This window comes from Lynx canadensis, chromosome E2, assembly GCF_007474595.2.
Source record: "Lynx canadensis isolate LIC74 chromosome E2, mLynCan4.pri.v2, whole genome shotgun sequence".
Taxonomy (NCBI): Eukaryota; Metazoa; Chordata; class Mammalia; order Carnivora; family Felidae; genus Lynx; species Lynx canadensis.
This window is the reverse complement of record NC_044317.1, coordinates 49,406,437-49,430,969: the sequence shown is the minus strand read 5'-3', so window position 1 is coordinate 49,430,969 and position 24,533 is coordinate 49,406,437. Positions and strand designations below refer to the sequence as shown.

The 24,533-nt window shown below is 40.5% G+C and overlaps 2 protein-coding genes and 1 long non-coding RNA gene across 3 annotated transcripts in view; 1 reads left to right on the top strand and 2 right to left on the bottom strand.

Moving 5' to 3' along the window:
- The window catches only part of ZNF45 (zinc finger protein 45), a 67,108-nt gene extending 65,233 nt beyond the window's left edge, over positions 1-1,875 (bottom strand). The window contains exon 1 of the mRNA XM_032591287.1: positions 1,822-1,875. The gene's annotated coding sequence lies outside the window, so the exon portion shown is untranslated. The remainder of the gene's footprint in view (positions 1-1,821) is intronic.
- A 2,756-nt stretch (positions 1,876-4,631) lies between these two features.
- Positions 4,632-20,794, bottom strand: LOC115502038. The gene is made up of 3 exons (XR_003965011.1): positions 20,785-20,794; positions 17,374-17,376; positions 4,632-4,755 (listed from the first exon to the last, which is right to left on the bottom strand). It is a non-coding gene; the product is annotated as an uncharacterized LOC115502038 (long non-coding RNA).
- The window catches only part of ZNF404 (zinc finger protein 404), a 23,316-nt gene continuing 12,813 nt past the window's right edge, over positions 14,031-24,533 (top strand). The window contains exon 1 of the mRNA XM_032591486.1: positions 14,031-14,105. The gene's annotated coding sequence lies outside the window, so the exon portion shown is untranslated. The remainder of the gene's footprint in view (positions 14,106-24,533) is intronic.

The window sequence follows — 24,533 nt, the reverse complement described above, 5'->3', positions numbered from 1 at the left end:
TATATTCTATATTTTCTGAATTCCCTTCAGTAAGTGTGCCTATCTTCTTTATGTATTTATTTATTCATTTTGAGACAGAGAATGAGCAGAGGAGGGGCAGAGAGAGAGGGAGACAGAGGATCCCAAGCAGGCTGGGTGCTGACAGCAGAGAGCCTGAGATGGGGCTCGAACTCACCAACTGTGAGATCATGACCAGAGCCAAAGTCAGAAGCTTAACACGCTGAGCCACCCAGGCGCCCCTGAGTGTGCATATCTCCCATAATGAGAACATGAATTACAAACACTCTCTGAAATAAAACTAAATGAGAATGCTTCCAAAATTTTATAAAGAAGTCCAAACTCACAAATGCTGATTTCAAATTCCACTGCAATAAAAGTCCAACGAAACTCCACAACTTGATCCCGAATGACTCTTCTGCAGGCAGTTTTCTACAGTTAAATACTTATGTAGCATATATTTCTGTTTTGTGTCCTAATTCCAACTTGGGGACTTTATGCTTTGGGACCAAGGATATCTATCCGCAGACATAAGGAACACACACCTTGTGCTCAAATCCCACTGTTCCTACTAGCAGTGTGACATATGGTAAGTAACTTATGCTCCTCTGCCTCCATTTCCTCAGCTGTAAAATACAGGTAATAACATTATTCACTTCATAAGGGCTTTGTGGAAACTGTAGGTGTTAATTTTTATAAAGCCCTTAGGATGACACTTAGCGCTCAACGTTTAATCATTATGACCATCATTCGTGCCCTGTACATATTCTACAGATTTTCCCAACTGTTTAACTGAGCACCCTTGTAACGGAAACATTTTGCTAATGAATGAAATATCTTCTACCACCGCAGAAAAGGAAGAGGAATGTTAAGTTCCGTCTCGGTGGGGCTTTGCTGCCAGGACCCCTCTTTTAGAAGTCAAGAAAGCGGAAAGAAAGGAGGCCGAGATACTATGATCTTGTCGGTGGCCCTGTTAAAACCGCAGAAGATAATCCGGGGGTGACGCGCTTTCTTATTAAACGAGTCAGAAGTAGTCCAGGCTCAGCCTCCTTTCCCATACGGATCAGTAAGAAGGGCCAGGGCCTCTTCGAAAAGCTTCCAGAGACATACCTTCCTGATCACTATCACAGAGTGTATATTCACAGCTAACACCTTGCCACACGGCTGAATAGCTCTAAACCTGTTACTTGTATTATACCATTAATTCTCAAAACAAATGTGTAAAGTAGGTACTCGTAATATCGCCGTTTGCAAAAAAAGCAAACTCAGGGGCGCCTGGGTGGCTCAGTCGGTTGAGCCTCCGACTTCAACTCAGGTCATGATCTCGCGGTCCGTGAGTTCGAGCCCCGCGTCGGGCTCTGGGCTGATGGCTCAGAACCTGGAGCCTGCTTCCGATTCTGTGTCTCCCTCTCTCTCTGCCCCTCCCCCGTTCATGCTCTGTCTCTGTCTCAAAAATAAATAAACATTAAAATTTTTTTTTTCTTAAAAAAAAAAAAAAGCAAACTGAGGCACAGAAAGATTAAGTTCTAGGAAGTGACAGCGTGCGGAAGGTGAGCCGGACAGGGCAGCGGAGAGCTGGAAGACCCTCAAACCCTGAGGATCTAGGTCCGCCTCCAGGCCGGGGGAGGGGGAGACTCGCGAACCGCCCCAAACGCACAGGCTAGGGCGAGGGGAGGGGAAGGCAAGCGGCCGCCCCCGTCCCTTAACCTTGCTCTCTGCCGTTGGCCGAGGCTTTTCCTCCCCCGGGACCGAGGGCGTGGCGCGGCTGATTCCACTACCAGATCAAAAGTTAAAAGAAGTCGCGGGGTCGCGGGTATCACTCACCTCCCCGAGAGAAATGAAGGCCGCGATCTTAACCTCCCGCAGCGGAAATACCTCCAACAACGCGGAGCTCCTGGACTACATTTCCCAGCATCCCCGAGAGCAACCCGAGGCCCTGTCCCGCCTCCGTGTGAGACTGAGAAGCCGGCTGCGAGACCCACAGCCTGAATCCAATTCCCAGAGTCCACGAAAGGAAAGGGCTTCTCATTCTTAACCCCAGGTAGCAGAAATGCGTCCGAAAATGCGGAGCACTGTTTTATACGCTCTTATTTCTCGAGCGGAGCAAAGACATCCGCGCTTTCCCGGAGCGGAAGTGTCCCAATCCCAGGAAGCGTGTGGACTACACATCCCAGAATCCTCTGAAGGGCTGAGCTTCCCGCCTGCCTGCAATTTCCTTTTGAATTAGCAGGTGAAGTCTAAATAAGGCCTTCGGTGTTTGTGGAACTTTGTTGGCCTATTTTTTCCCTCACTCCTCCCTATCATACGTGACATAGTTGGAAATATGAGAAACAAAAGTAAAATAATTGCAAAGGCGTGCTATGGGTTAGGTAAAAACAGAGATCAGAAAAGTGACGCCTGAGCTGCACTCAACAAGTCGTTATTACATGGGCCAGCATTCACCTGTGACCAAGAAACCATTAAAAAGGAGATGCAACCATCCAACATGATATAAAACAGAAGCAGCAAACTTTTCCGCTTTACCTTCGCTTTAGGAAAGACGTTAGGAATTTTTTCTTGCATTGGCAGGGAATTGTAGGAAATACAGAATAGGGTCCACCCTATGCAATGTCTTTTTAAAAACTCTTTGAATTCAAATTAAGGGATCATATATAATTTTTGCTCTATTTAATTGAAATGTAAGTGACATATATATTGTATAAGTTTAAGGTGTAAAACATGTTGATTTGATACATTTACATATTGTAATGTGATTACCACCTTAGCCTTAGCTAACACTTGTCACTTCCCTTAGTCATTTCTTTTTTGTGATGAAAACAATTAAGATCTAATCTTTTAGCAACTTTGAAGTTTATAATACAGTTATTGTTAACTATAATCACTATGCTGTGCATTCGCTCTATGGGATTTCTTCATCTACTATTTCCAAATTTGTATATTCCAAACAGCATATCCCCAATTCTCCCACCCCCCCTAGCCTCTGGTAACCATCATTCTATTCTCTGCTTTTATGAATTTTCCCTTTTTAGATTCCACATATGAGATATCATACAGTATTTGTCTTTCTCTGACATATCTCACTCAGCATAATGCCCTAAAGGTCCATCCATGTTGTCCCAAACAGCAGCGTTTCCTTCCTTCTCATGGCTGAATAATATTCCACTGTATATATACCACAAATTATTTATTGACAGACACTTGGATTGTTTCCATACTTTGGCTGCAAGAAACGTGGGAGTGCATGTATCTCTTATAACTCCTATTTTCATGTCCTTTGGTTAAATCTCCAGAGGTAAAATTGCTGTATCATATGGTACTTCTATTTATAATTTTTTAGGAAACTCATATTGTTTTCCATAGTGGCTGAACCAATTTATATTCTCACCAACAATGTACAAGGGTTCCCTTACCTCCACATCTTTACCAACACCTGTTATCTCTCGTCTTCTTTGTGATAGCCATTCTAACATATGTGAGATGATATCTATGTGGTTTTGATCTGCACTTTCCAGATGATTAGCAATGTTGAGCATCTTTTCATGTACATGTTGGCCATTTGGATGTCTTCTTTGGAAAAACGTCTGTTTAGTTCCTCTGTCCATTTTTATAAATCATATTAGTTATTGTTGTTGTGGTTGTTGTGTTGTATGAGTTCTTTATATATTTGGGGTATTGGTCTCATGCTCTGTCTTGCTCTCAAAAATAAATAACATTAATTTTTTTTAAATAAAATCTAGTTTGTTTGATAGAAGTATTGGTACTCTGGCTTTCTATTGACAACCATTTTCATGATAAATATTTCTCTATCCTCTCAATTTGAATTTGCAGGTGCTTTTAGGTCTAAAATGAGACTCCTGTGGGAATATATAGATGGGTCTTGTTTTTGTTTTTTACCTATTCTGATACTCTAGGTCTTTTAATTGGACCATTTAGTCAATTTACATTCAGATTAATTATTGATAGATACATATTTAGTGCCATTTTATTTCTTATTTTGTCGTTGTTTCTGGAGATTTTCTCTATTCCTTTCCAGTCTTTGTCACTTTGGGTCTTTCCTTCCCACTCAAAGAGTCCTCTTTAGTATTTCTTGCAGGGCTGGTTTAGTGGTCAGGAACTCCTTCAGTTTTTCTTTGGGAAATTCTTTATCTCTCTTTCTATTCTGAATGATAGCCTTGATGGCTAGAGTACTCTTGGCAGTAGATTTTTCCCATTCAGCATGCTGAATATATCATACCACTTCCTTCTGGCTTGCCAAGTTTCTGTAGGGAGATTTGTTGCTAGCCTTCTGGGTCTTTGCTTATAAGTTGGGGACTTCTTTTGTCTTGCTGCTTTTAGGAATTTTTATTTATCACTATATTTTGCAAATTTAACTACAGTATGTCTTGGCCTGTTTTTGTTTATTTTGATGGGAGTTCTCTGTGCCTCCTGGATTTGTATGTCTGTTTCTTTCCCAAGATTAGGGGATTTTTCAGCTATAATCTCTTCAAAGAAAACCTTCTGTCCCCTTTCTCTTTTCTTCTTCTTCTGGAACTCCTATGATATGAATGCTGTTATGTTTGATGGAGTCATTGAGTTCTATGTCTACTCTCATGATCCATCATTCTTCTTTCTCTCTTCGGTTCAGCCTTATTATTTTCCATAATTCTATCTTCTATATCATTTATTTGTTCTTCAGCTTCTTCCATCCTAGTGGTCATTACATCCAGCTGGTTTCAAATATCAGTTATTGCATTTTTCATTTCTGCCTGATTAGTTTTTCTTAATGGTTATTTATTTTGAGAGAGAGAGAGAGAGAGAGAGAGAGAGAGAGAGAGAGAGACCACGAGTGGGGGAGGGGCAGAGAGAGAGGGAAAGAGAGAATCCTTAGCAGGCTCTGCGCTGTCAATGCGGAGCTCGATGCAGGGCTTGAACTCACGAGCCATGAGATCATAACTTGAGCTGAAACCAAAAGTCAGATGTTTAACCAATTGAGCCACCCAGGCACCCCTATGCCTCGTTGGTTTTTAGCTCTTTTATCTCTGCAGTAAGACTGTCCCCGATGTCTTCCATGATCTTCTCAAAACCAGCAAGTATCCTTATGATTGTTGTTTTAAAATCTGTGTCGGGCATATTACTTGTATCTGTTTGGTAGGTCTCTGGCTATGACCTTTCCTTATTCTTTCTTTTGGGATGAATTCCTCCATCTTGGCATTTTGTCTAGGTCTCTGTCTTCTTCCCTGTGTTAGAAAATTCTGTTATGCCTCCTGATCCTGAGAGTAATGGCTTTATGAAGAAGAGGTCATATAATTTCTAGGTCCTGGCACTTCAGGAAGTGTTTCTGGTGTATACTGCATGTGCTCTGCTGCTGTGTTTTGGCCACTCCCTCAGGTCTGCTTGCCTACAGTGGGGAGTGTTTGGACCTTGGCCAGAACGTGGTGACTTTTAACTAGGTGTGCTCTCATCTGCTTGTTAAATGATACCTGATGTTATTTCCACTAGAACTGAAACTTTACAAAACCCTGTGGTCAGCAGACATGGTGTGTGCAGGGGTTTGTGCTGGTCTTCTTGGGAAGGGACCCACTGTGCTTGTCCTAAGGCACACTTGCTGTAGAAAAGCAGTACCAGCAGAACACAAAAGGGAAGGACTTGGTGTAAGCAGATTAAGCAGCCAGTGTTGGTGCTGTGCTGTTCACTGGTTTATGCAATGGAGGGAAATGGCACCAGCCAGCTCTTTTGTGTCTGGAGATGGATGACTGTGCTTGCTGCTCTCAAGAAAGCCCTCCCAGAAGAGCAAATAATTTCCCCTTGTGCATCCTAGGCATTTTTCAGATCGCTGTTTTCACACTGTCTGGGTTGCTTGCCTTGCCTGAGGCAGGTCAATACACTTTGGGCTCTCTCCCAGCCAAGCCTGCTTTGTTTTTGTTTTTGTTTTAAGTTTATTTATTTATATTGAGAGAGAGCAAAAGCTCAGGGGAGGCACAGAGAGAGAGAGAGAGAAGGAGAGAGAGAATCCCAAGCAGGCTCCATGCAGTATCACAGAGCCCAGCTCAGGGCTGGAACCCATGAACTGTGAGATCATGACCTGAGCCAAAATCAAGAGTTGGATGCTTAACCAACTGAGCCACCTAGGTGCCCCAAGCCTGCTGACTTTTATAACTCCAAACTTTAGGGACCTGGTGTGGCAGGGACTTGCACTGCTCTTCCAGGAGAGGTTCTCACCAGGCTGGGACTGATGCAGGTTTGACTCAGAAGGGCAGTCATGCCAGAATGCAGGGCTATGAGATTTGGAGCAAAGCAGGCTAAACAGCCAGTGTCCAGGTTAGCCATCCTCAGTAGGTGTCTTTGCACCTATGCTGAGGGGTGGAGAAGGGAAATGCCACCCACCGGCTCTTTTGTCCCTGGAGAGGCAATGCGACTTCTCACAGATGCACTCCAAGGAGAGGTAACAGTCTCTCCCATGCGCCTTAGGTGATCCTCAGATAGCACCATCTGCTCTGGGGTTGCTTGTCTGCCTTTTCTCCCGGAGTAGGGCAGTGGCCTCAGGCCTCCATCCCAGCCTAGAATTCTAGCCACAGACCTCTAAAATTCCAGTATTTGAGCTCTGCTCATTGCAAAAACTCAGGAAAATCAGCCCTTCTAATATTCCTAGCCAATGGCTTTGGGGAAGTGTTCTCTTTGTGCCTACCTCTGTGCACTCCACTTTCTCTCACCTTCCTCTGCAGCCAGGGTTCCTTCCCCTCCGCAGCACCCATGATCCAATTCCCCCCACCTCAAACTATGTCTCCACACTTCCTATCTTCCTTGATGTGGTCTCTTCTCTCCCTCTAGTTGTGCAGTTTGTTCTATCAGTCCTCGGGTTGATCTCTTGGGTATTCAGAATGATTTTTTAAAAGTTTATTTATTTATTCTGAAAGAGAGAGAGAGAGAGAGAGAGAGGAAGAGAGAGAGAGAGAAAGAGAGAGAGAGAGGAGAGGGGTAGAGAGGGAGAGACAGAATCCCAAAAGAATCCCGACATGTGTGGCTTGATCTCACAAACCATGAGATCATGACCTGAGCCTAACACTAAACTGACTGAGCCACGCAGGCACTCCAGGTTTTCAGAATGATTTGTAGTTATCTAGCTATTTCGAGGGAAGAAGCAAGCCTAGGTTCCTCCTACTATGCTGCCATCTTAGCTCCCCTTAAAGTGATTTTTCTGAAGACAGCACAGTTGAGTCATGGCTTTATGTACCATATGACAAACATTCCTTTTACTCAGTATATTTAGACTTTAATTATTGATATGGTTTGATTTGGGTTACCATTTTATTATTCTCTGTCCTTTTCTGTTTCTATGCTCCACGTTTTCTATCTTCTTCTGCATTGTTTGCGTATTTTTGGGTATTCCATTTTTATTTATATATTGTCTTTTTAGTCTATTACTTTGGTTTGGTGTTTTATTGTTTTGTTCACTTGTTTTAGTGTTGGTCTGGGAAATATATATATATATATATATATATATATATATATAATCACAAACTCGTGTGTGTGTGTGTGTATAAACTTTTGCATACTACTTTGAGTAAGTATTTTATGACTTGACATAAAACATGGAAACTTTACAACCTTCCTTCAGGTCCTTCTGTCATCTCTCTTTATGGTATAGCAGCCATATGTATTATATGTATCTACATTGAAAAATCATACCAAGGGGCATCTGGGTGGCTCAGTCAGTTGAGCATCCAATTCTTGATTTCAGCTTGTGTTGTGATCCCAGAGTCATGGGATTGACCCCCACCTTGGGCTCCACACTGAGCATGGAGCCTGCTTGAGATTCTCTCTCTCTCTCTCTCTCTCTGTCCCTCTCCCCCACTCATGCTCTCTAAAATTAAATGAAAAAAAACTTATTTAAAAACATCGTACCAGACATTATGATTTTTTTATTCAATCATCATGCATATTTAAATAACTTAAATGGAGAAATACCATATTATATTTACTTAAATATTTACCATTTCTGTTGCTTTGCTTTCCTTCCTGAGATTTTTCATCTAGTATCATTTCTCATCTGCATTTCTTTTACAGTAGGTCTGCTGGTGACTAATTCTTAGTTTTCCTTCATCATTTTGTCTTCACATTTGAATTTTTTTCCCAGATATAGAATTTTGGATTGACAATTCATTACTTCCAGCATATTTAAAATGTTGTTCTACTGTCTTCTCACATACATAGTTTCTAATCAGAAATATGCAGTGATGTGAAACATTGTTCTCTTATTTATAATGTGAAATATTTTTCTACTAGGTTTTAAGAATTTAAAAATCTATCTTTGGTCTCTTCTCTTATAGTTTAACTATTATAAGTCCAGTGACTTTCTTTTATTATAACATGTTTGGGTTTTATTGCGTTGTTTGAATATGAAAAATGTCCTTTTGAATCTGAAAAACTGGGGAAGTTTTCAACTATGATTCCTCCAAAATTTATCTTATACCTCTTTCTTCTCTCCTTCTGGAATTCCAACAACACGTATATTAGGCTTTTTGATACGGGTCCAAAGGTCACTATGGCTCAGTTGAGATTTTTCTAATTTTTCTTTTCCTACTTCAGATTGGATACTTTCTACTGATCACTTTTAAAGTTTACTGAGCTGCCTTCGTCATCTCTATCTGCCATGATGCTCTTTGAATTTTTAAGTTTGCCATTGTATTTTAAAGTTTTAAAATTTCAATATGGTTGTTATTTCTCTCCTGAGAACTTTTATATTTCCATTCATTTCAAGAGTGTTTACTTCTGCTTCATGGAAAATGGTTATAATACTTGCTTTATTATTGTAACAAAATAATCTTTGGTAATTAAAACATCTGGAACATTTAGGGGTTGGCATCTCTTAATTGTCTTTTCCCTTGAAATTGGTCAGATATTCCTGGCTCTTGTGTATCAGGTAATTTTGGATTGTATCCCAGACATTAAAAAATTTTTTTTTTCTTGAGACAGAGACAGCGTGAACGGGGAGGGGCAGAGAGAGAGGGAGACACAGAATCCGAAACAGGCTCCAGGCTCTGAGCTGTCAGCACAGAGCCCGACGCGGGGCTCGAACCCACAAACCACAAGATCATGACCTGAGCCAAAGTCGGATGCCCAACCGACTAAGCCACCCAGGTGCCCTCCCAGACATTTTTAATGAAACATTAAGAGACTGTGGTTCCTATTAAAATCTCTGGAGTATATTAATTTTTTTTGTTTGTTTTAGCAGGCAATCAACTGGATTAGGTTCAAATCACAAAGTCTGCCTCACTTTCTGTATGTGTTGGTTCCAAAACATTGAATATACTGTTTGGGTCTGTCATTCACTAAGCCACTTAGAAATTAGTTGAGTTCTGAGCAATGTCTTTTCTGCACTTCTTTGGGTATATTCTGTGAATGTGCAGCTTATGGGTGACCCTCAAATTTTATCAGTTCATCCACAGAACTAAAGTGTCTCCTTCAGCAATGTCCTCTTCTCGATCTCCTCTTGAACTTTGGATCCTAAAGGCCCTCTTTCAAGTTTATTTGAACCAAAAGATTAGATTCTATCAGAGTTTTAGCCTCATACCCTATCACATATTTCTACACTACCAGATGACAATGGTGGGGTTACAGTGGTGAAAGTGAAACATACATTGGCCATTACTCCCACACTCTACATAAGAAAAGCTCTTTTCTCAGTTCCTCTATCTAGAGAAATGGGTTTTAACTCACGACTTCATATGCACTGACGTTAGTGCAGTTCCACCAATGGTGTTGGCCTTGGGCAGGCACCAGGAAAGGGGCGGAAAAAAAGAAAAAAAGGGATTACCCCCCCCCCCATACTCTCAAGAGTCACAGGGGCCCTCTTTTCTAGTGCTTGGGTCAGAAGATAAGCTTCTCTCAGAATTTTTACCTCTCTGTTCTCAGGTGTTTCCCAATTTGGCCAACCATTAGTTTAAAGCCAGGAGATAAAAGGGGGGAATAGGAATAGTAATAGTAATAATAATAATAATAATAATAATAATAATAATAATAAATGGATTCACCATGCCACACTAATCGATCTTGAAGTTTTGACTTCCCTCCTTAATCTTCCTGCTATTATTTGCTTTTCAAAGCCCTCAGGTAGTTGCTCTTTGTATTTTTCTCAGAGTTTGATTGTAATCCATGGGGAATATAGGCTGTAGTGGACTTAATCTATCTTAGCTGCACCTGTAATGTTCCATTTATTTTTATACTTTATATTGAACTTATTAAATATGTTACATTTACATATGTTTTAAATTACACAACAAAATGTTATAGTTTTGTTTAAACAGTCATGTGTTTTAAAGGCACTGGGGGAATAAAAGATAACCCACACATTTACTGTTTTGTGCACACTTCTTTTCTTCCTAAAAATGTTTTCATTTGATATCTTTCCCTTCGGCCTGCAGAAATTCCTTTAGCATTCTTTGTAGTTAAGGTCTTCTGATGATAAACTCTCTTTTTAATCTAAAAATATCTTCATTTGGCTCTTGTTATTGAAGGACTTTTTACTGGATGAATAATTTGGGGTTACTCTTTCTTATTTCTTTTCTTTCAGCCCTGTAAGTATGTTGTTCAATTGTCTTCAGTCTTTTAATTTTTTAATGACAAGTCGGCATTTTTGTCATTTATACATCTTCTTTCACAAATCTTTCTTTATATTTGCTTTAAGACAGTTTTATTATGTTGTGCCTCCCTGTAGTTTTCTTTGTTATTCATCCTTCTTAGAGTTCACTGAACTTCTGGGATTTATAAATTTATATTTTTCACTTAATTTTTATTCAAAGGATTACTGTATCCTAGAGGATGGCATTCCAGCCTTGCAAAGTATGGCCTCCAACCTGGCATGTTAGCTGTGTCTTCAAAGGGCCTTTTGATGCTTTATCTGGTTGGCAGTTTTTGGTTGGTATAATATATAATACCGTGGAACATACGGTCATGAGTCCACTCCTGCATCTCCTTTAGAGAAAAGTAGGTTCCTGGTTGGATGGAATGTTATTGGGATCCATGACAATGGTCAAAAGCTCTGTAAGCCTTCATATGCTAGGGCTAGCTGAAGACTTTGTGGACAGGAAAGGTATACCCATAATCAGAATGTGTTAATTCCTGTCCAGTGTGGAAGCAGTTCTGCTTTGCCACCAAATGGTTGATTGGTCTCCTTGAGGGACTGTGTCATATCTGGGATTCCGAATTTGTCCCTGTTGCTAGCAAGTTGAATATTTGGTGGTATTAATAGTTACATCATTTTTGGTAAATGAAAGCCCATGTTGTTTGGCCCAGAGGTAGCTTCTATCCCTGCCACCATAGTGCCACAATTAGTAAAACATGACAAGACTAAATGATATTAACTGACCGCAACATTTTGTCTACCTGATCTGGTGTCACTCACACATGCTCTCTGGTGGGTACTAACATGAAATACAAGGTTGTTTACATACACTTCATGCCTACTACCATGTCTCTCCACATCCCTCTTCCTCAGACCTCCTTTTCCTTGGTCTTCTAATACTGTTCTTCTCAAATATCTTACCAATTGACAATCCATGTACCGCTGCACATGAGTTTATATACGTTCTAACTTTAGGTCACTTATCCTTTCACACGAAGTGGGTCACCAGATAGACTGATAAATTTCTTACTCCACAGGGAGAATTTTCATTTGTCACTGTTCTTCAGGGCCACTCCTGAATGGGGTGATGGTATCCTGCCCATCTATTCCTGGCTTGCATATTGAATGAACACATACATGAAATCAAACTCAGGATTTCTCCTCCTCTATCTGCTGGTCATAAATGATCCCCCAGGAAGCCATGTACACACATGAGCTGAGGGAGAGGTGCTGATGCAACCATGGTGAATGAAATGGAACCAGGGTTACATACTCAGGTAGCTTGCTTGTGCACTCTGGTCCTGATCATACTTGATTCCAGATGTACCACTTTCATCTACAATGTTATGACCTAGTGAGTCTGAGAGAACCCAACTCACAATGGACAGTTACAGCCACTATAGGAGCTATACCCTATAGGAGATGCATACTTAAGTATTTAGGATTGTATTTAAAAATGGAAAGAGGGGCGCCTGGGTGGCGCAGTCGGTTAAGCGTCCGACTTCAGCCAGGTCACGATCTCGCGGTCCGTGAGTTCGAGCCCCGCGTCAGGCTCTGGGCTGATGGCTCGGAGCCTGGAGCCTGTTTCCGATTCTGTGTCTCCCTCTCTCTCTGCCCCTCCCCCGTTCATGCTCTGTCTCTCTCTGTCCCAAAAATAAATAAAAACGTTGAAAAAAAAATTTAAAAATGGAAAGAAATAGGGCCGCTTTGACCTAAACGTTCATTTTTAATTCTGATTTTAAAAGAATTTTTTTTTGTGGGCCTCCAAAAGTATTGTGGGCCCTAGGCATTTTGCCACCTTGCCTCATGGATGAGTTGGCCCTGCTAGGACACCTCTTGGACAGAAGTCAGTCAGAGTCGACATTAATAGAAAGACAACTTACTGGGCACGAGGAATTTTGGGACGGAGATGTAGGCGTAAGGAAGAACAGGGCTTAATAAATTTTATACAGCCTTAAAATCTGAAAAACAAACCACTTTCGCATCCAAAGTAACAAGGTCTGAATCACACACAGAAACACAAGCAAGCGCGCGCGCGCGCACACACACACACACACACACACACACACAGTACAGACGCACAGTGGGTTCCCCAGTGTCACGGAGAATGAAAACCCAAACACACCTACACACACCGAGGCACTGTTTCTTTAAAACCCGCGGTCGTCCTGGCTCTACTGCAGGCGCAGGTGCCACCCTTGGATCGCGAAGGACAAAAGTCCAGGCCCCCTCACAGAGCTCGCACCTAGGGAACTATGGTACCCAGGAACCTGCTACCTCCACTTCCCGCCTGCAGGGTCGAGGCCCCGGAGGCCGCATGCCCTTGCTCCGCGTCCTACAGCCTGGACTTACATCCCACTCGCCTTCTCCACCCATGCGGGACCACCTGAGATCACCGCCCTCCACAGGTCCGCTTCTCTTCCGCCGCGCGCAGGCGCACGCCTGCGCCTGCGCACTCTGAGCACAGGCGCCGGCACCGCCCGCTCCCTGCTGCCTGGGCTGCTCCCGCTGGACTGCATTTCCCAGAAGCCACCGGGCTCGCATCCCCCTCGACCCCTGAGTCCTTTTCCGGTGTCCAAACAGCTGTGGTCCCTACGTGGTGAGTAAGACCTATCCAAAGATAAAAATCAGCGGAGGCTTCCGCACTCTGACCAGAGCGGGACGCAACCCGCGGAGGGGATGAGAGGCTCTCCAGAAGAGAACAATCCGGGAGATGACAGGGCGTGTAGAGCCAGGAGTCTCAGGCCTGTGTCTGCGCGAGCAGCAGAGATTTGTGTGCCCCCGAGATGCGTGCGTGTGTGTGTGACAGCGTGTCTCCGTGACGTCGTCTGCGTTTGCATGTCAGTGACAGATACTTGATTTGTGCTTATTTAACTTCATGGCTTATGGGTGACCGACGGTTGTGTGGCCCTGTGGGTTGTCATTGGAACGCACGGCTCTAGGCTCCGCGGATCCTCCGCCCTGTGTCCTCACAGCCACTTGGGGACGGCCGCAGATAAAAGAGGGAAGTCAGATTCGGGGCCTTAGAATGGAAGAATGGAGAATTACAGCAAGGTCACACAGACTTGATCTTGAGATGAGATTTTTTTTTTTTTGGAAGCTCGATGTGGCCCCAAGGCAGGCTTTTGGGAAGACCTGATGAGGTCCCAGGAGTAGGAGTAGGATCCCCCCTGGAAGCTCCTAGAGGTCACCTACATGTTTCCTAACCACAGCATTTCCAGAACTCCGGCCCCAGGAACATGCTGTGAATTGGAGATAGATTCCACCCGAGACGTCAGTGATCCTGGCCTCTCTCATACTGGGAAGGTCAACACTGCTCTAGTAGCCTTTCTACTCCCAGTCTGGTTGTGTGTGTGGGACTGGTGTTAGAAGTTACTGTGCTATCCAAGAAAATCCTGATGTCTCATGATTGCTTTCTCTTTTCCCAGTGCTGCCAGTCTCTTAAAAAAAAAAAAAGATACTGAGAGCAAAAAGAATTTTTGTTACACATCTAAAAGTTAAAGTTCAGGTGAGTTTGTATATCCTCATTATTCATAAAATGCACTTTAATTGTAAAGTTATGAGACCCTTTCTTTTCCTTCTTCTGAAATGTTCTGCCTAACAGTGACATTATCTGTGAATTGTGTGTGAGGTCATGCAGGTGGATCATCCTTCTCAGGACCCCCAAGCCCTTCTCCCCATAATTTAATCTGTTGCCTACCGTTAGCTATTATGTTTCTAATTTTTGATTACCAACTAGTCTATAGTGAACATCATTATGCATAGATCTTTATGTCCTTTTACAGTCATTCCCTAAGGATAAATTTCTAGTTTTGAAATTTGAGTCAAATACCAGATATTTACAATATATCCATATGCTTGTACTCGTTGGAATACAATGACAAAAAGATACAGTTGCTATCCTCAAATTACTTGTCATCCAGTAAGGAAATGAAATCAAAGTAGGAATAAGATAGACGATGTGAGAGGCCACGAGGAGAAATTCAGGTGATCTGCTTTAGGAGTTCACAGGAAGAGACACCATTCTGTCTCTAGCAGCCCTGTCACAATATGATCACATTATGCCAACTCCCTTGTGTCACCATACCACACTTTGTTTATTCATTCTTGTGACAACGGGTTGTTTTCCGCATTTGACTGTTAGGAATAAACCTTCTATGAACACTCTTGTACAAGGCTTCATGTGGACATCTGTTCTCGGTTTTCCTGGGTATGTACTTATGGGCGGAAGTGATTGACTTCATTTACTCTCCACTGCAAAGTATAGTTACTTTTCAAACTGGCCGTCACTTGATATTGTTAATCGTTTTCATTTTAGTCCATTCTGATAGATGCACAGTAGTATCTCATTGTGATTTTAATTAGCATTTTCTGATAAGTGGTTATGTAATATCTTTTCATATGATACTGTCCATTTTGATATACTCTTACTAAGTATTCAAATCTTTTGTCCATTTTTTGGCCTGTTTTTTGCCATTTTCCTGTTGATTTGTAGGAATTATATACATATTGAATACAAGTCCTTTGTGTGTGTATGTAAGCATATGCATGCCTGTGTGTGTGTGTGTGTGTGTGTGTGTGTGTGTGTGTGTACAGAGACAGAAAAAGAAAGAATATCTTTCATTAGCCTAGAGCTTCTTACTCACTTTATTAATGATATCTTGTAATGAAGAGAAGTTCTTAATTTTAACCAGTCTTTTTCTTTACGGTTATTGCATCTTTGTTCTGTTTAAAACATCTTTTCCTGGGAAAGAAGGGTCAGCTCTTTCTTATGGTGGAATTCCAGGTGTTGAGTGTAGAAGGGAAGAGGGAGATAGAAAATGGCAATTAGGCAAACACCACAGAAATAGTTGTTTCAGACACAATCAACTGATAGATGCTGAAACTAGTGGGTGAAAATTTGAGGAGAGAAAGGATTTGTAGTGTCAAAATATTTCCCACACTGCCTATTGACTACAAAGGGAAAGATAGTAACTTTACAGTGGGGAAACCCAGCAGAAAGCAGTCTAATCAAGTGTTCAAGGTTAACCTCACCAGTAATAAGGCATTGGCATCATGGGCCCTTTCTTATGGTGTGAAGAGAAGGACACAACATCATTGTGGTACTGCCAAAAATACGTGGCCTCACTCCAATCATGAAAATATTAGAAAAACCAAGTGGGGGGACATTTGACAAAATAATTGGTATTTCCCCCAAGATGGCAAGGTCATGAAGATAGGTGCGGTAGACAGACTCTATGGTGACCGCTCAATTCCTGCCTGCTGGTGTCTGTGCCATTATATAATCCCCACCCCTGGAGTACAAGCTGAGCGTCTGACTTGCTTTCAACCAAGAGAAAATAGCAAATGTGAGGGGCTGTCACTCCTGTGATAAAGTTACATTATGGTCAAAGTAATGGTATGTCACTGTTGTGGTTATATCATGTCGTGGAAGACTCCGTTATAGCAGACTAGAGCTAGACTCTCCTTGAGGGCTTGATGTAGTAAGCGGCCATGCGGGAGAAGCCCATATTGCCAGAAACTGCAGGTGGCCTCTAGGACCTGAGGGTGTCCACCAGTTGACAGCCAGCAAAAAGCTGGGGCTCTCAGTCGTATAGCTGCAAAGAAATGAATTCTGCCAACAATCCGAATGAACTGTGAAGTGGGTTCTTCCCCCGGTGAACCTCTGAATGAGAACACAGCCCAGCCAACACCTTGTTTGCAATTTATGAGATCAGCCTAAGGAGAGCATCCTGCTAAACTGTGTGCAAACTCTGGGTCCACAGAAATTGTGAGATGATAAATATGTGTTGTTGTAAGCTAAATTTGTGGTGGTTTGTTATGGCAGCAGTTGAAAACTATTACCGTGAGGAGACCATGGAGATTGGAAGAGACTAAGGACAAATAGTAGCCAAATGCAATGTGGGATCACGTATAGGATCCAGGAAAAGAAAAGGACATTAGTGTGAAAAACTGGTGATATTTGAATAAGATGTGCCATTCTAGTATTGTCCCACTGTTAATCTCCTGGTTTTGATTACTGTCCTATGTAAGACGTTAACATTGGGGTGAGGGGTAAAAAGAACTCTCTGTACTATTGGAACTTTTCGCTAAGTCTAAAATGAGTAAAAATAGAAATTAAACTAAAAACGGGGGAAATTTTGCACATCCATAATCTTGAAGATATTTTCCCATTCTTCCAGAAGGGTTATTGTTTCAGTTTTCAAACTTAGGCGTATGATCCATCTTGAATTTATATCTCTATGTAGTAGAATTAGGGTCAAAATCATTTTTTTGCACACAGATACTCAATTGCTCAGGCACCATTTGTTGAAAAAGACTATCCTGGGGCGCCTGGGTGGCGCAGTCGGTTAAGCGTCCGACTTCAGCCAGGTCACGATCTCGCGGTCCGTGAGTTCGAGCCCCGCGTCAGGCTCTGGGCTGATGGCTCGGAGCCTGGAGCCTGTTTCCGATTCTGTGTCTCCCTCTCTCTCTGCCCCTCCCCCGTTCATGCTCTGTCTCTCTCTGTCCCAAAAATAAATAAACGTTGAAAAAAAAAAAAAGAAAAAGAAAAAGACTATCCTTTCTGATTTATATTGCAATCAGACTTTTTTGAAAAATGTGACCATATATGTGCAAGTCTCTGTCTGGAATCTGTTCTATTGGTCTGTTTGTCCATCCTGTGTCACTATCACTGTTTTAATTTTTTTTTCAACGTTTATTTATTTTTGGGACAAAGAGAGACAGAGCATGAACGGGGGAGGGGCAGAGAGAGAGGGAGACACAGAATCGGAAACAGGCTCCAGGCTCTGAGCCATCAGCCCAGAGCCTGACGCGGGGCTCGAACTCCCGGACCGCGAGATCGTGACCTGGCTGAAGTCGGACGCTTAACCAACTGCGCCACCCAGGCGCCCCGCTATCACTGTTTTAATTACAGTAGCTTTCTGTCATGTCTTGATATCTAGTAATGTGGTTTTGACAACTTTGTTCTTCAGAATTGCCTGGACTATTCTGGGTTCTTTGCATTTCCATATAAATGTAGAACAAGTTTGTTAATTTTCTTTTTTTTTTTTTAATATAACTTGTCAAATTGGCTGTTAATTTTCTTTAAAAAAATATCCTGCTGATATTGTTGGAGTTGCATTGAATCATTAGATCAATTTAGAGAGAATTAAAAGTTAAAATTGAGTCTTCCAATTCTTGAACATAGAATATGTTTCCATTTGTTTAATTGTTAATTTCTTAATGTTTTGTTGTTTTCAGTCTAAAAGTCTTGTACCTCTTTTGTTAGGTTTTTCCAAAGTGTTGTATTTTTTAGTTTTTTTTTTTCATAAACTGTTGGGATTTTGAAATTTCATTTTCCAGTAACTTTGCTTTAATACAATTAATTGTTTTATACTTTGACCTTTTATTCAACAATCTTGCTAATGAATTCATTTATCCTAATAGTTTGTAGAACTGAATTTTTTTTTCAGTGTTCAAAACCATGTTATCTGCAAACAAAGATGGCTTTACTTTTTTTTTTCCAATCTTACCTTTCATTTCACTTTTTTTTCTTTACAGTACTGGATAGGTCTTATAGTATAAAATTTAATGGAACTGGTAAGAATGGACAACCTTACCTTGTTTCTGAACTCAGAAGGCCAGCGACCCATATTTCACCTCTCATATAATGGTAGCTGTGGTTTTATTCTGTAGATTCCCTTTATCAAATTAAAGAAGTTCCCTTCTTTTCCTAGTTTGTCGAGAATTTTTATCATGAACTGTGGTTGAATATTATCAAAGATTCTCCATCTGACAAAATTTATGAATGGCTTCCTCCTTTATTTTTTAAGTTTGGAAGGTTACATTGATTTTTTGAAAATTAAATGACCTTTGTATTTCTACATCAAATCCTTCTCATCATCTATTATCACTGGTACTATTTGGTTTACTATGCTTCCTAATATTTGGTTTAATATGCTTCCATCTATGTTCATGAGAGAGATATCCTGTAATTTTCATTTCTTGTGATTAATATCCCTGTCAGGTTTTGATACTACAGTTAGGCCTCATGATATGGTCCATTTTTTTTTCTGTTTTCTAGAAGATACTGAGTTTTACTAGTATTTTTAATTCCTTCAGTGTTTGGGAGAATTTGCCACTGAAGCCTCTGGGCCTGACATTTTATGGGAAGTTCCTTAATAAAGGTTTCATTTCTTTTTTTTTTTTTAATGTTTGTTTATTTCTGAGAGAGAGAGAGAGAGAGAGAGAGAGAGACTCTTTCTGGGGAGGGACGGAGAGAGAGGGAGACACAGAATCCGAAGCAGGCTCCAGGCTCTGAGCTGTCAGTACAGAGCCGAACATGGGGCTCAAACTCATGAACCCAGTGAGATCATGACCTGAGCCAAAGTCGGACGCTTGACTGACTGAGCCAGCCAGGTGCCCCAAAGATTTTCTTTCTTTAGTAAATACAACAATATTCAGAATTTCCATTTCTTATATCAGTTCAATTAAATTTATTTCAAGGAATTTTAAAATGTCATCTACATTTTCAAGTTTATTGGCATAAAGTTGTTCATGAAATTGTCATCAATTTAATGTCTATAATATATGTAGTGATACCTCCTTTCATATTCCTGATATTGGCATTTATATTCTAGACCAGTATAGCTAGAGGCTTATCAATATTATCTCTTCAATGAAATAGTTTTTGGCTTTATTCATTTTTCTCTGTTGTATAAGTGGGTTTTTTATGTCACTGGTTTCTAAATTTGCTTTTCTAGCTTCCAAAGGTAGATCATTGATTTTTAACCTTTATACTTTGATAATACATACATTTATGTTTAGCTGAAGGGGGTCAAAGAGTGTAAAGAAAGAATAACCTAAGTGGACAATTATTACAAATGCTCACGCTGTCCACTGGGAGAAAATAAATTCCAGATTTATTAGCATTGACATAATTTGACACAGGGGTTCCATCGTAATTTCATTACTAATTTACTTGCTTTGTCAACATATCTGTAGTACATCTAACAACTATGATGGAGATTAAACAATGAATGGCATTTATCTGCAGCATTTATTAAAAAAAAAAAACATAGGTAAAAAATGTTGGGCGTCTGGGTGGCTCAGTCAGTTAAATGTCTGACCTCAGCTCACTTAGGTCACGGTCTCATGGTTCGTGGGTTCGAAACCTCGCATCAGGCTCTATGCTGACAACCCAGAGCCTGGAGCCTGCTTTGGATTCTGTGTCTCCCTCTCCCTGCCCCTCCCCCATTCACGCTCTGTCTCTGTCTTTCTCTTAAAAATAAACATTAAAAAAATTTTTTTAAGGTAAAAAATATCTTTGTAAGTATTGGTTTGGTTGCATCTGACAAGTTGTGTTATATCATACTCTCAGGATCATTCAGGTCTGGTTTCCATTATGATTTGTTTTTTGACCTGTATTTATTTAGAAGTGAACTTTTTATATTTGGAAACATTTGAGAAATACCTGTTTTTAAGTTCTAAGTTAATTCCAGAGGCTTCAGAATATATGCATTCTTTTTTGATATTAATCATTTGAAATTTATAGATGCTTGTTTTATGGCCCAGAATATTCTGATAAATACACTGTGAGCATTTGAAAAGAATGTGTATATAGTCTATAGTTTGGGAGTACAATGTTCAATTAGGTCAATTTGATTACTCCTGTTCAAAGTTTTATGGCCTTGTTTATTTTTTTTCTCTTCCTGTCATTGGTTACCAATGGAGGGTATTAAAATCTCAAACTTTTGAAAGGGTATTAAAATCTTAAACTATCCTTTAATTCTGTTGGCTTTCCTATACATATTTTATTTATTTTAATCTTTTAAGTTTATTTATTTATTTTGAGAGAGTGAGCGAGCAAGGGAGGGGCAGAGAGAGAGGGAGAGAGAGAACCACAGGCAAGCTCTGCACTGTCAGCACAGAGCCCAATGTGGGGCTCGAACTCACAAACTGTGAGATCATGACCTGAGCTGAAACGAAGAGTTGAACACTTACCAACTGAGCCACCCAGGCACCCCTCGCTTTATATGTTTTAAAGCTGTGTTATTAGGTACGTAAGAAATGTAAGACTCCCATTTTGTTCTTGTTGAATTGTACAACATGTCACTTATAATGCTGCTTGCATTGAAGCCCATTGTATCTGTTATTAATATACTAACATCAGCATTCTTCTAATTAATGTCTAATACATTTTCCACTCTTTTATCTTTAATATGTCTGTGTCTTGATGTTTCAAATGTATCTCTTATAAGCAGCATAATTGATCCTGTTGTTCTTTTCAATCTAATCTGACAATCTTAGCTTTTAAATGCAATGTTTAGTACATTTATATTTCACTATAATTACTGATAGAGTTTGATTTAAGTCTGTAATCTTGGGATATATTTTGTTTGTCCTACTCATTCTCATTCCCTGTCTTATTTTCAATTAATCAAGTATTTTTTATTATTTCATTTTATCTCTCTGTTAGGTTTTTCTGGTTGTACATCTTTGTATAATTCTTTAATTCTTTGTATAATTCTATAATTCTTTAACTGAGCTATTTTTGACTGCATCTTTAATATAGTCTCCTTTAGGTTAGGGCTTTTACTACCTACCAAATAATGTGAGACCATTTTAAGTTTAACTCCATTTATGGTGTTACTGTCATTTCTTCTTCATTACAAGCCCCACAAGTGTTATTATTTTTGTTGCTTTAAAACAGTCCATTTGTTTAGTCATATTATTCATATATATACTGTCCTAACTTTTTGTACATCCACACTTCCATCTGGGATTACTTGCCTTTAGCCTGATTGCTGTCCTTTGGTATTTCTTGTATTGTGGGTCTGTTAATAAGAAATTCTCCAAGCTTTTGTTAGAAAAGGTCTTTCTTTCACTTTCATTTCTTTTTTAACTGTTTACTTATTTTGAGAGAGAGAGAGCAAGCAAGGGGGGAAGGGGCAGAAGAGAGGGAGAGAGAAAAATCCCAAGCAGGCTCCACGCTGTGAGCGCAGAGCCCCATGCAGGGCTCCATCCCGCGAACCATGAGATCATGATCTGAGCCAGAATCAAGAGTTAGATGCTTAATTGACTGATCCACCTAGGCGCCCCTCACTTTCACTTCTGAACAATATTTTCTTCGGGTATAAAATTCACAGCTGTCATATTTTTCTTTCAACACTTTAAAGATCTGATTCCATTCTTAGGCTACTATAATTTCTGTTGAGAAATGAACTCTTTCTCTTGTTTTGTTCTTATAACTGATATCCTTTAACAACATACTATTAAGATATGTTTTTAAACTTTGTGTTTCAGTTGTTTGGCCATGCTGTGCCTAGGTATGGATTTGCGCATTTTATCTGGTTAGGTTTGATGAGTTTTTTGATTCATACATCAAAGCATTTCACGAGATTTGTGATGTTTTTGTCCATTGCTTCTTCAAGTAAATTTCCTGTCTTATTTTTTTAGGTGTTCGATCTCATGTCTTGACTATCTCTTGTATTTCTCTTACGTTCTGCCCTGTTCTTCCCTTTTTTCTCTCTGCATAAGATTATTGTTAATTTGACTTTACATTGATAATTCAATACATTCTTAATTTTCAGTATTCTATTCTTATAAAATGTTCATGTGAATCTCTTAAGATTCTAAATCTCTATTGATATGCTTCATTTTGCAGTCTGACTGAGCCAGCCAGATGAACCCCCCTCCCCTTACTTTTTTTAAGTAAGCTCTACACTCAACATGGAGCTTGAATTCACAACCCTGATATCAGTAGTCATGTGATCTACCAATTGAACCCATTTTGCATCCCATTTTGCCCATATTTTTTTTAATTTTTTTGAGCATCTTAATATAATGTTTTTAAGTCCTTGTCTATTAGCTTCACTATGTAGATAATCTCTGGATCTGTTTATACTGAGATTTTTTTCTGTTGATTATCAGTAGCCTTCTCCTGTTTCTTTGCATGTTTAACAATTTTTATTGTATGCTGGCATTGTGGATAATATACAGACTCTGGATTAGGTTATCTTCCTTTAATGAGTCTACTTAAGGGTTTCTCATTAAAAAAAATTTTTTTTTACCGTTTATTTATTTTTGAGACAGAGGGGGACAGAGCATGAGCAGGGGAGGGGCAGAGAGAGAGGGAGACACAGAATCTAAAACAGGCTCCAGGCTCTGAGCTGTCAGCACAGAACCCGACACAGGGCTTGAACTCACGGACCACAAGATCATGACCTGAGCCTAAGTCAGACGCTTAACCGACTGAGCCATCCAGGTGCCCCAGTTTCTCAGTCTTAATGCTGTTGATATTTTCAGCTAGATAATTCTTTGTTGTGGGGAGGAGGGGGCTTTCCTGTACATTACAGGATGTTTCACAGCACCTCTGGTTCTCTACTCACTAGAAACAATAGCAGCCCTTTCCATATTTTGACAACCAAATATGTCTTCAGACATTGCTAAATGTTCCCCTGTTGAGAACCAATGGTCTATACAGTCATTTTCAAAGTCTGCTTCACTTTCCATTGCATGAACGCACTATAATTTATTTAATTGACCATCTATCTAAGTACCTTTAGATTTAGTACCTTTAGATTTCTCTCCAGTTTTTTATTTTCTTTTATTTTTTTTTAATTTTTTTTTCAACGTTTTATTTATTTTTGGGACAGAGAGAGACAGAGCATGAACGGGGGAGGGACAGAGAGAGAGGGAGACACAGAATCGGAAGCAGGCTCCAGGCTCTGAGCCATCAGCCCAGAGCCCGACGCGGGGCTCGAACTCACGGACCGCGAGATCGTGACCTGGCTGAAGTCGGACGCTTAACCGACTGCGCCACCCAGGCGCCCCTCCAGTTTTTTCTTTTAATTTTAACTAGTATCTATAATATTCCTTTATACATCTCTAGGCAAATTTTACAGTTATTTCCTTTGGATGGAAACTCACAAATGGCCTTTCATGGCTAAATTCTTATGGAAAATTCTACTTACATGTCTCAACTGCACTAGGTTTTCAGAAGTCCACAGGACACCATAAGAATGCTCTTAGGGCACCTGGGTGGCTGTTGAGCATCTGACTCTTGATTTCGGCTCAGGTTATGATCCCACTGTCATGGGACTGAGTGCTATACCAGGCTCCTCACTGAACAGAGAATCCCTGCTTGGGATTCTCTCTCTCTTCCTCTGTTCCTCTCCTGTGCTTGCGTGTTCTCTCTCTCGCTCTCGCTCTCTAATAAAAAAAAAAAAAAAATGTTCTTTTCCCCACAACCTTACTGTATGTAGTACATCATCAACCTTTGAAATCCAACAGTTGAATACCTGTAAATGTTAGTACCTTATTGCTTAAAAACCATCTGTTTAGTAAATCTTTTGATAGGTGAAGTTTTAATTACCTATTCTTAGGTTTCACACAAGGGAACAAAAAATCTGGGTTTCAAAGGCAATAGTTGGGGGAAAAAGTTGGCCCTATAATTGTAGAAATTAAATACAAAACATATCACTTCTACTGATTGTTCGTGATATAGGGAAAAGGCTTTAATTAAATGTTAATGTGTACACACTACCTATCACGTAAGGTTGCAAAAATCTGTATGTCGCTGTGTGGTTTCAGTAAGCAGGAATTCACTCCTCTCTTGTGGGTACTGGGTGGGTCGGGAGCTGCGGGCACAGGCAAGGACTCGTGCCAGCAAAGTAGATCCTGATAGGGAAATCCAGGTTGGTTAACCCAGAGGATCTTAGAAGTCAAAGTTTTGGCTTAGGGGAAAGACTTCACATGGGCAGGCAGTTTTACAGTGGTCAAGGTTTCCAGGTTTGTCTCTACTGTTTTCTGTCTTTGGTGCAAAAGATTTTATGTCCAGGTCCATGAAGGATAAAGGTTGTTGCAGTTTGTGTTGCATGACTTGGTCTTTACCCTGGAACATAGGCCTGGATGGGGGAGGATCTATTCAGTATCACTGAACAACCCAGGCAGG